The 12,142-nt window shown below is 41.1% G+C and overlaps 1 long non-coding RNA gene across 1 annotated transcript; it reads right to left on the bottom strand.

Moving 5' to 3' along the window:
• Positions 1-457: 457 nt before the first annotated feature.
• Positions 458-7,468, bottom strand: LOC110340291. Its single transcript, XR_002382073.2, has 3 exons — positions 7,370-7,468; positions 4,043-4,247; positions 458-577 (listed from the first exon to the last, which is right to left on the bottom strand). It is a non-coding gene; the product is annotated as an uncharacterized LOC110340291 (long non-coding RNA).
• Between the last annotated feature and the right edge of the window lie 4,674 nt (positions 7,469-12,142).

Here is a 12,142-nt window from a genome sequence, read left to right on the forward strand (position 1 = left end):
TCATGTCTGGCTACTTTCCTTGGATCCCTAGGTACCAAATGATTTCAGTGAATCAAATGAGGGGCTACTTTTGGATTTTTGGAGCTCTTGAGTTATAGACCAATAACTGGTCATGATAATTCCCATAGTGGCAATCAACTTGTTCCTCCTTCAGATATGAGCACATGAGAAACAATCTCTCTGCTCCTCGTCATCCACCCTCCCTTGATTCTAGTTGGGAAATCCGAAATTATCCACTCATATTCCTTCCAATTTATTGTGAAATTGAGGAAAGAAATAGGTTGATTGCAGCAGCAGTATAATTAAATAATGTTCATAGAAAGATGAGGACAATAATTTGACTAATATCTCTGGTTTTAGTGTCTCTCATAACCACATAGATGATAGATGATAGATAGATAGATAAACGCAAGTGACTCTGATTACATTCACAATGAAATATAAAGGAAATGTTCACTCTTTTTTATTATCTATTTGTTTATTTATTTATTAGTATTCTCTGAGCCAGTTACATTCCTGCTGCCATAATGCCTTCCAGATATTCATGGAAATATCCATCCAGTCTTCGTCATTCTACCTAGGACATGGTAGAGAGACAGTTTCAGAATGCTAATGACAGGTACCATCAGGACCTCTGAAATGCCTCAGCTAGGAAGCACTTATGGAACACGAGCTCCCCAGCGATGCTCAGAGCTCATTATCTTTAGGGGGTCCTGATGCTCAGAGCTCATTATCTTTAGGGGATCCTTCCCTATAAACTGCATGGGTGGGAAAGGAAGGGACTGCTGACAGGACTTCAGACAGGTGGAAATATTTGTTAGTATTGGCTAGTAACATGAAGCTTGAAAGCCACAGACATCACTTATCCTGAAGATCCTCTAACTGCCCTTTCGCGTGTGTGAGTTCATTCCCAGAGCCAATAATAAGCGAATGTGCAATGACAACCTCTGCTTCAGCTCCACGTGGGGAAACATGCCATGGCAGGTTCAAAATTACTGTCCTTTTGTCTTTCTGTGGCGAGGAACAATCCTAGCCAAACTCTGAAATCAAAGTCAATTTGCATTGGTCCGCCCCTGCTGCTCGTTACCGACAGGTGGCGCTGCTGCAAAGCAGATCAACCTGCAGAGCGGCAGGCCGGGTCCACACAGGTGCTGCGGCGACAGCTGTCAGGGCGCCCAGCCTCATTTCATCTCCACAAATGAACCTTTTCATTTAGCAGGTGATTCATCCACAAATTAAGACAGTGTACTTACTCAGGACCCAAACTCTAACCTATATTTGAATAAATCTAGGCTTTTCTCTAATTCGTTTTTAATTCTTTTCTTTAAATGGGCTTAAAGATACTCTACTCATTAAAGTATTTTAAATATTCATTACATTGCAATTCCCTCAGCAGGCCGTCCCGGTAAGCCGATGTTGCTGTTGCGTGTTTTATTATGAAAAATAATACTTCCTCATTCCCTCCTCTTCCTCCCTTTCTCCAATATGATCCTGGGTTGCTTTGAGAACAATACCATCTAATGTGGTCATGGGTCATAGCCAAAAATAGAGAGGCATATATATATGTATATATACATATGTGTGCATTTATGTCATGGAGTCTATTCATACTTCATTCATTATGCACCTTTTCAACCAGACAGGAAAACATTCATCTTCCTGAGACTGTGGGCATAAAGGCAGCCTGTGAATTTAGATGGTCACCAACAAACTGAAATGCATGAAACTTGTTCTGCATGGCTGTTGATAAGCTCCTGAAGGTAGGAAGGAAGTCCATGGTAAAGAAACCCTCTGCAGAGCCCCCTCCTCCACAGTGGTGGGGATCTCTAAATGAATGACTGTGCCGCGGAGCCCTGAAGCCACAGGAAACGTAGAAGGAGCTAGACAGTATTCTAAACTCTTGCTCTGGTTTTATTTGTAGCCAAACAACCCAAAGCCTTCTCAAATTGGCCCTGATTATTTTTGCTCATAATTCTGAGAAGACATAAAATTTCAAAGACATTCAACATAACTTTCTCCCAAATCATTTCCTTCCCCGGAAGCCATCAATCTGAACTGTGTTCAGAAGCCAGCAATAAACAGTTACATGACTAAACAAACGACATAGGCAAGTGTCGATGCCATAAGCTGGGCAGGACAGGGAGGCCAACAGTTATCATGGCACTGCCCATATAACCATGGCCACACTGCAGAGCATGGGGCTCAACTGCTGGCTACTCCTGGTTCAAGGCCAGTGGAGCCTTGCTGCCACTGAGCTGAGCCTTCTCAAGGAACACTATCTCCTGAGAGCTAGTGTCACACTGGTCAGGATGTGAGTCTAGTCTCTGCCCCTGAGGGGTATCGTAAGCGCCTAGCTTCAGGAAGTCTGCCTTCTCCTATGGTAAATATATAATGCATCTCTATGAAAGGAAATGAGATGCTACCAGAGAAAGGGCTTGGAAACCATGGCCTCCAATCTGAAGGAAAATGTTTGAACCATGAATCCAATTTATAAAAATCAATTCCCGAAGCCCCTACAGCTGCGCATTATAGTCTGTCCCCTGCATGATGCCATACGGCTCTCCAAATGCTGCATCATTTTTATATGTAAAAAATTATCTTCTATCTGTAAAGATAAAGAATGCCCGACAACGAATTAAATGTTTTCATGGTAAACAATGTTCATGTTCCATTTCAGTTTAGCTTCCACATTCACCGCGAACCCACAAACTTTGTGGCGTCCTTTTCTCCTTTGTCTGTCCCTCTACTCTTCATTAGCCACGCTAGGTCGAAGACTGACAAGAACAGGTGCTGGAGGATGCTCAAGAGATCCTTGCTCACCTCTCACTGGGCATCCAGGGGCTCCAGGGGGCAGAGTGCAGTGAGTCTTTGGTGTTTTCTCTAAATAACACACTTCAAAAGCTCCGTTGCAGCGGACCCATGTCACATGCATTGACCTCATAGATGTGATTTCGTTCTTACTAGGATATTTCAGGTTTTGAGACCATGGCTGTCACACTCTACCCTTAGCAGCCCTTCACCGCAATCCCAGAGCACTCTCCTGGATCATCCCCGCCACCCTCTACATCACCTCAGTTACTTGTGTCCAATGAAGAGAATGTGCATTTTTCAAAGCACTCACATGGCCCTTACATCCTAAGGACTTAAAGGCGATTATGATGACTAAATAAAGTGAATGAACATGTAGTTAGGGTCGATGGGAAAATCATGGGTACAGGAACAGAGAAAGGAAGCCACTCATCCCAGAGTCTGGGTGATGCCTCTCATCGGCTGAAAAGAAAGACTCCAGTACAACTAACATTTCCTACAAAAGTCACCAACGAGGTAATCGGAATTTTATGCAGATTTTTTAAATAAAAATGTTGAAATAGCAATAAGTGAGGCTTAAGCTCTGAGGGTATACTGAGAGAAGAATGGCCTTACCCCTTGCCTAAGTGTTCTCACAAATAAGAGGATTTGCTTTGGTTTACAGTAAACACTTCTCATCTCTCAGCATCCCTGTGACCTAGAGTTTTACCTTATTGAATGTAATCCTGTCTGTCAGGCACACCTAAGGAGTGAGCATCGGATTTCATCTAAATTCCTTACCAATCCTCTGGAGATAAAACTATAGACGCCAGCAAAGCTGTCCATGTGGACATTGTAAAGACAAACGAGTGTCACTCGCCTTCCAGAACTGCTCTCAGACAAACCTGATTCACCTAGTGTCTCTATTCACCCTGGTGCTTTAAACCTATGTTTAAAATTCCTTTGTCTTTTAAAACTCATGTATTTATTTACTTAGGTGTGCATGTATATGTCTGTGTATATGTGTACTCACAACTTTGTATGAAGGTGTATGTCCTGTGCACCTGTTCTTCTCTGACTTCTCTATTTATTTGAGGAGAGCAGGGTCTCTCCTTTAACCTGGAGCTGAAGTTTTCTCATCTAGGCTGGAAGCAAGCAAGGACCCAGTAATCCTCCTGTCACTACACTCCTCAGAGCCAGAGCCACAGATGTGCACCAGACACCTAGATTCTTCCATGACAGCTGGGATACAAACCTCAGACCGTATGGTTTCATAGCAAGTGCTCTTAACCACTGAGCCATCTCTCCAGTCTTTCACAAAGTCTCTTAATAGATTCCAACTCAGCTTCAAACTGTCTTCTCTTGAGATTCTTTCATGCAGTGAAGTCAAGGATACCTAACCCTTGCAGGAAAGAGACCTCCTCTGGATGATTTGCTGGTGACATCATTTTCCCATTCATCTGTTATCATAAGAAGAAATAATGATAGAAAAAGTTTAATTAACTGTCCTTCATTACTGGTTTGATGCTAAGTAATACAGAGAATTTGAAAGGTGGTTTATGAGTTTTAAAGTTACTGGATTCTTACATATGTAGGACTTAGCAATCTTTCTAGATATGTACCCTGGTGGTTGACTCTAATTTGGGGGGGGGTTCTATCCAACTAATTATGACAGTTGTATTTACAGTTGCAAAAAATACTAGAAGCAATTAAATTCAAGCCTGGTGTGGAGAAGAATTGTGTAGTCTTAGCACATGGGAGGCAGAAGCAGGCAGATCTCTGTGAGGTAGAGGCTAGCCTGGTATACATAGCAAGGTCTAAGCTAGCCAATGGTACATAGTAAGACCATATTTTTTTAAAGCCTTCAGTTATATGGATAAGGGAACTGTAAGACATATGAACAATGAAATATTATTCCAACTATTGTTGAAACTTCATTTCATAGTGAGTGAACAAAACCAAACTCAAAAGGTTGTATGTACATATGTCATTTATGTAATGCTCTTGGGAAAACAAATGGTGAAACTGAGAAACAAGAAGAATTTCTTAAAGATGTATGTATGTGCATTTGTGTGTATTTGTATGCATGTATGTGCATTCTTGTGTGTTTTATGTGTGTATTCACATTTGTGTGTGCATATATATTTGTGTGTGTATATATCATAAGTGTGTGTGTGTGTGTGTGTGTGTGTGTGTGTGTGTGTGTGTGGTGTCTTGTGGATGCTATGTAACCACACTAAAACTGAGCTATATCTCCAGCTTTCTGAGGGATTTGAGGAGTGGAAGGTGTTGACCATTACAATGCATACAGGGAAGTTTTAGGTGATAAGACTATGCTATACAATGCTGTGCCAATGTTTATGGTACTATACATTACAAACAGCAAACTCTGCCACATGAGAATGAAAACAAACATAAAAAATTGGAGACACCAGGTGGAACGCAGACTAAGCAGTGAGTCTAACTATAGTACTGGTTGGTATCTAAGAAAACCACACTGAACTGGTAAAGGCAAAAGAGCTGACCTAAATCAGTTTGGGACTTTAACCAGGAAGTATAAGAGTAAAGAGAAAAATAAAGAGCTATAGTTAGCAGTGTAGTGTGAGGCAATCAGTACATTCTTTAGGGAATAGATTAGCAATTCTGAAAATACATGCTGCTAACTGCATTTGGTCATGAATGGACCATGTTATATTGGTCTCAAGGACTATGACGTGACATCATCTACTTTAGTCTACATTAAGTTCATTCTAGGATATTTACACAATGACAAAATTGCTTATCAATGCTTCTATTAGAACATTTACCCATTAGTAATAAATGCAAGACTGTATTTGACACACAATAGTAAAATTAGTAAATGAACTAGAAACAATGGAACCTAAGTTTCACATTGTCAGAGAGAGAAGGCAAAAATAATCAAACAAAGGTGGCAGAGAGCAACCTATGTATGAGTGAACTCATCCTGTGGATTTCAGAATAATTTGATGATTAATAGATAGATGAATAAATAAAAAGAGAGATGATAGATGATATAGATGATAAAGATAGATGATATATATGCAGGCAGATAGATGATAGAGTTAGAGATATAAGGATAGTAGATATATTGATAAACAATTGATAGATTATAGGTAATAATAAAGATAGGTTGATTAGATACTACATAGAGATATATTTAGATGATGGATAAATGGGCAGAAAATAGATAAAATTAATGGATGAATAGATAGATGATAGAAACATAGATAGGAAATATATATATATACATATAGATAAATGATAAAAGATGATAGATAGATAGACCCACAGACAGACAAATTGATAGATGATAGATGACAAGTAGATGGAGAGAGAGAGAGAGATAGCTCAATGATAGACAAATATCATGCATTCATTGTCAGTGTAATCTATACACTGAGACTGTCACAAAACAGACACTAAAGCACCTAGGACTTGATTCCTAACTGATGTTCTCCAACAACAGGAATGCAGACTCTGTGCATGCTAGGTGGGGTTCAGAATAACACAACATGATCCTGGAGCACATTGAAGTGCCAGGAAGCTTTTAAATTTCTAAATAATGAAAATAAGCAGAAATAAAAAAAACAAGTGCTCCGAAGATCAACACTTAGATAAAATACTGGGTTACAGTACAGCCTAGTTTCTTACAGGGGAGTCTTTACAGGTAAGAACCAAGAAGTGAAGTAAAAACCTCTGTTAGTAAGAACTGCCTTGCACTGGCCACAGCTAGACACTAAAGCCATAAAGGCAGAGGTGGATAGCCTCAGCAATCCCTGCCACAGCACACACAGTCACTGGGAACTCTAGTCCATACCCACAAGCTTGTTCTTCCTTCCTTCAAGGGCACACTAATCCCCCTTACCTGAAATGTAGTTGGACTTAGGGGTTCCTGTCAAATGCATAAACTTCAAAAACTTGTAACTCAGTGGAGAAACCCGCCAGGCCTTGATGAATGGGGGTGAAAACTAGAGTCCCGTTAGGGAGTGGGAGAGATACATGCCTTCATTCACCCATGGGAAACCCGCACTTAACTAAGAGTTCAGGGTATTTATCTGGAATTTTATGAAAGAGCCAAGACCCTACAAGCAAAAGGAGACCTGGAAGCCAATCACAGCTTGTTGAAGACCAAGGAGCAAGAGGGCTCAGTACTATGTGGTACCCAGAATTAGATCCTTCAGCAGAAAAATAAAGGAAGGAAGGAAGGAAGGTAGGAAGGAAGGAAGGTAGGAAGGAAGGAAGGTATGAAGCCTCATGCAGAACTCTGAAGAAAACCAAGTAGACTTCAGTTTAGTTTCTCATTCTCAGTGAACCCCAATGGGCATTTGTGCATATGTGCATGTGGTGTGCGTGTGTGTGTGTGTGTGTGTGTGTGTGTGTTTGACCTTTCTATTTTTACTGGTGCATGTCCAGTATACATAGTGAAAAGTTTTGTAAGGATATTTTTATTCAGGCAGATCCTGTACTGGGACCCCATTCACCTCTGTGATAGGGTTTCTATTGCTGCAACAAAACACCATGACCAAAAAGCATTGGGGGATAAAGGATTTATTTGCCTTACACGTCAGCATTGTTGTTCATCACTAAAGGAAGTCAGGACAGGAACTCACACAGGGCAGGATCTTGAAGACAGAAGCTGAGGCCATGTGGGGAGCTGCTTCCTGGCTTACTTCTGATGGCTTGCTCAACCCACTTTCTTTTAGAACCCAGCCTAAGGATAGCACCACCCCGTATGGGCTGGCCCTCCCCATTGATCACTAAATGAGAAAATGTCTTACAGCTGGATCTTAAGGCGGCATTTACTCAGCTGAGGATCCTTCCTCTGATGACTCTAGCTTGTGTCAAGTTGACACAAAACCAGGTACAACCTCCTATGTTCTCTCCTTTCTCTCTTCCCCTGCTTGCTATTTCCTTCTCCTAGGCAGTTCTGCTTTTATCATCATGTCATATACATGTGAAAGACTCGTGTGTGTGCGTGTGTGTGTGTGTGTGTGTGTGTGTGTGTGTGTGTGTGTGTGTGTCTTACATATTGAGGATCCACACACATAAGATAGAACATGAGAAAATGTAACGTTTGTCCAAGTCTAGATCGTTTCTAATATGGTAATTTTTCTCTTCCATACCATGCTTTCTGTACCCATTTATGTGCTGATTAAACATAAGTTAATTCCATTATGCAGCATTGCATGCAGATTATATAAAACAATGTTAGGGGAAGTAAAATAAAGGAATCTATGAGCTCATTCTTACAAGTGCTATTATGTATGTTCCAGATACAAATTGAAAAGAAAAGGCATGAGGTTAATAAATGATCCATGGCAATCAGGTGGTAAAGACCCAGGTTAACAGATCACCATGGAGAACATGATGCCATCAACAAGGTGAGGAGTGAGAACCTGAGCACTGGATAGTGAGCAGAATATGGAGATCCACAAAGTCTGAGGGAAGGACATGAGCAGAGACATAGCAGTTTAAAGCTACAAGCTGTTCAGAGAGCAGAGTGACAGCCAGTTAAGGTTGAGGACAGACATAACAAGAAGCAGGGCAGGCAGTTAAAATGGATGCAAAGCAGGCAGGTAAGTATGGATGATATTACAAATATCATCCATATTAACTGTATTCCTCAGGGAAGCGGTGACTTCCTTTCTAGAATCCAGACATCATGTCATCAAATCATACAACTACTAAACACATGACTGCTTCCATCAGACTTAGGTTACCTTTGTTCCCCATCCAGACCATTGGTAAAACACACTTGTAATTTAGTGTTGGAGGCAGATTTGTTAGTGAGTCTGGTTTAACTCAAGGTACAATGGTCAGAACACCAAGTGGCACACGTCTCCTTGATCAGCCGTTGTCACTACTGTCAAAGAACCTTCCAAGGCTCTTGGATCACCATCCTTAGATACACCATTTCTTCTTCTAAGTTGGTGCCTCAGCTGAACACTCTTTTTTGCTTTTCCATCCTTCTAGGTGAGGGATTTGAGACACCATTTCTTTATGTGGTTCTGTATGAATTTAAGTTATTTTTGATGCAATGTCTGCTGGAACAACCATGGCATTGTCTATTTTCATCCCCTCATCTTCATCTAGAAGTTGTCTGTGGCACTCAAAAGACCTCTGTAGCATCCTTTAGTGACCAGCTTGCTCCCCCTTCCTCTTCATGGCAGAAATCACAAAACTAGTCCAAGAGGGGGATTGGCTGACTAGTTAAAGTTACAACAATATTAGGAACTATATATGATGCAAGGATGGGCACCGATTCCCTTCACAATCTTTGTTTGGCTGACAATCATTAGATGCTCCTAGAAAAGCATTCTGTGTATCATTCCCACTATCCAGATTCAACCACCAGCCCTGCTAGCTACCATGGATCCTGAGGCACAAATACTCCCACATGCACACATACCCAGATGCACTTCACCCTTATTACCAGGAAATCAAGCCTTGAAACAACCGTCTGCTCTTGGAGAGAAAAATGATTTCTTTCCTGCAGGTAGTAAAATGTATGAAAATATGCCCATAAACCTCTGTCTCCTAGCGACTCTCTGCAGCTAAGCTAGAATTGCTGCCAGTCTCGAGCTGGAAGGTGAGGAGTAGTGTGGGGCTTCCCATGTGTGAACACTTATCCAGAGGTAAACCTGGAAGATACATATTTTGTCAACACAATATTGCAATGTGACCAAATATGGGTAGCTGAATGTTTATACTACTGTTCTTGAAATTAACTATAGCCAGTCAAGTCAGAGCAGGAGTAATTATCCTTGGTAATGCAGGTTTTCAAGGGGGTAAAATCCCAAGAATAAGGACTAAATTAAACTGCAAATATAGAACATTCAGGTTAAAACTTAAGGTTAAGACCAGTGCATCTTAATCCATCGAGGACTGAGCTACTAGAGGGCATGCCTGACTCCATGAAGTAGATTACAGGGAAGATGTCAAGGTAGTAACCACGTGGGAAACCAGCCTGAGTCCCTGAGTCACAGGTTCCTTTGACCAAGAGTTCTCAGAATGTCCCCCCAGCTCCTGCAAGATAACAGGAAACCTGTCCTAGAGGCCAACTGCCCTATTCTGGAATCATCAGGGAGCCCCTCTCCTCACTTTGCACAGAGGGTTTAAGATGTGTTTTCAGCCTATGTATACCCCCTATTCTGAAGAAAAGGGACTATGCCTACTGCTGACTTCCAAATGTTTAACAGTACTGATTAATTTGCCTCTGTGAATTTTTTCAGCTTCCTCCCATGCTCCCAAATTCTTTCTCCATGGAGCATGCCTGTACACACACACACACACACACACACACACACACACACACACACCATGCAAATTCACTGGAACTTACCCCTGCCTAGTCTCAGACACAGGACTTTTTCTTATACACATTCCCAAGCAAGAGAAAACGCTGTCTGCTCCTCTTCATGAATTCTGTTTAATTTCTACAAGAAAGTACACTCCTTCTCTATTCTCCTGAGCATTCACAGGCTCTCTTACTTTTTGCCCATGATCAATACGATGACACTCTCCTTAGGAGTGTTGCAGAGTGGGCATCCTGAAACTAGCAGGCTCAGAAACTTCCAAAGTTTTTCCTGGAAAAGCCAGCAGGGTGATCAGCATGAAGCCTGGCTTCAGCCTGTGAGAAAGGAAGCCAGCCAGCTCAGAGTGTGGGGAACCCACGGTCACTGAACTCAGTACAGGGTGTCCTGACAAGATAGCTTGGCATTAGACAAATAGATCACCAAGATGAAAAATCAACAGGGAAAATAATTGCTGTTGGCAGAGAAGAATATTGTGACATTTCAGGATCACCCAAATGCTTTTTTCCAAGAATTCATTCTCAGCCACGAGAAATTTTCACAGTTAAAGGGCTGATAAGGTTAGGGGATCCTATTGTATCTGGGGAAGAAGGAAGAAAAGAAACAAAACAGTCAAACACACATATTTAAGGGGAAAACAATACCATTGACTTCTTTCACACTTCAAATGAGAAACTCCAAGATCAATTTACAAAGAAAATTTTGTTGTTGTTTTTTTTGGGGGGGGGTGTGTGTGAACTAGGATGTCTGCAGATGAAAACAATTAGATCACTTCTATGACTTCAGTTTTTGAAAACACACACACACACACACACACACACACACAGAAAGAGAGAGCACACTCAGGTCATTTTCTGGAAAGCTCCTTCACTGGGGACATATGAAGTCCAGATGCCTGTGATAAAGTGACATTTTCCATCCTGTACATAGCTTTGCTTTTCTGTTTTCTCTTCTTTAATACTTCAACCAAAAGCAACCCTCCTGGTTCAACCACTCTTGTCATCCAGCAGTCCTAAGCTGAACCATTTAGAAGATTATTATTGAAATAATTGTCTTTGCTTTAAAAAAACACCAAGTTTTGAAATACTATAATCTCAGTGCATCAGGCATGCCCTCTAATAGCTCAAGAGCAGGTCTCCACCAGTTGCCTATGCTTCCCTGGGTAGAGGTGAATAATTTGAGGAAGTCAAAAAATGATGTCCCCACCCTTCAGGAAGCAATGCATTCTTGAAGGCTTCTTTCATGATGATTGGGCTTATTTTGCTCTTCTGTATAACAAGCATGTGACAGCCATCACTGATCTCAAGTCACCTGGGGAAACCTGGTGGAACTCATGGAGAATATGGCGCTAATCATGTACCTGCTGCCATCAAGCCTCCTCTCTCTATTGTATCCATCACCTCATCTCAAGATGAGTAAAGGAACAGGCTTGAAAGAGCTAGGAAGGTTGACACTGGGAATCTTCATTGCCATTTAAGAGATATATAAAATCCTTAAAAGCACTGTTTATATTCCCAAAGCTTCAGTATTTAACAGCAGTGCGGAGATATTTTAATGAGTAATAATGGAAGGCGGTTAACGTAAAACAATTTTTAGAAACTAATAAGTACATTCATTTTCATTCTGAGAAAAACAGAAGGAACTTTATTTTCCGTCAAGCATCATCAGACTCTTTTTGTGAACATGCCAAGATAAAGCAAAACAGCAATGTTGAACGTCAGAGCCTAAAACGAGTGTGAAGCTGGCCCTTAATCACCCAGCTGAATGGAATTTTAAAGCATACCATGAATGATGAAAAATCTTCCCTTTGCTGCCTGCAATTTTCCCATATATTAGCAACAAGAGCACGGAATGCATCTTAACTCTTAACTCTATCTTTGTGTAAGCCTTCTACAAATACACATGGCTCAAATGGCAAAGATCTACCAGCTCCACACATAAGCATAATCTCAGTGCCTTGCCCCAAAAAATCAGACTCAGCATGAATTTAAATTACCTATGGAAAAAGAACCTTAGAAATT

The sequence above is a fragment of the Mesocricetus auratus genome, unplaced genomic scaffold (genome assembly GCF_017639785.1).
Source record: "Mesocricetus auratus isolate SY011 unplaced genomic scaffold, BCM_Maur_2.0 Super-Scaffold_100026, whole genome shotgun sequence".
Classification (NCBI taxonomy): domain Eukaryota; kingdom Metazoa; phylum Chordata; class Mammalia; order Rodentia; family Cricetidae; genus Mesocricetus; species Mesocricetus auratus.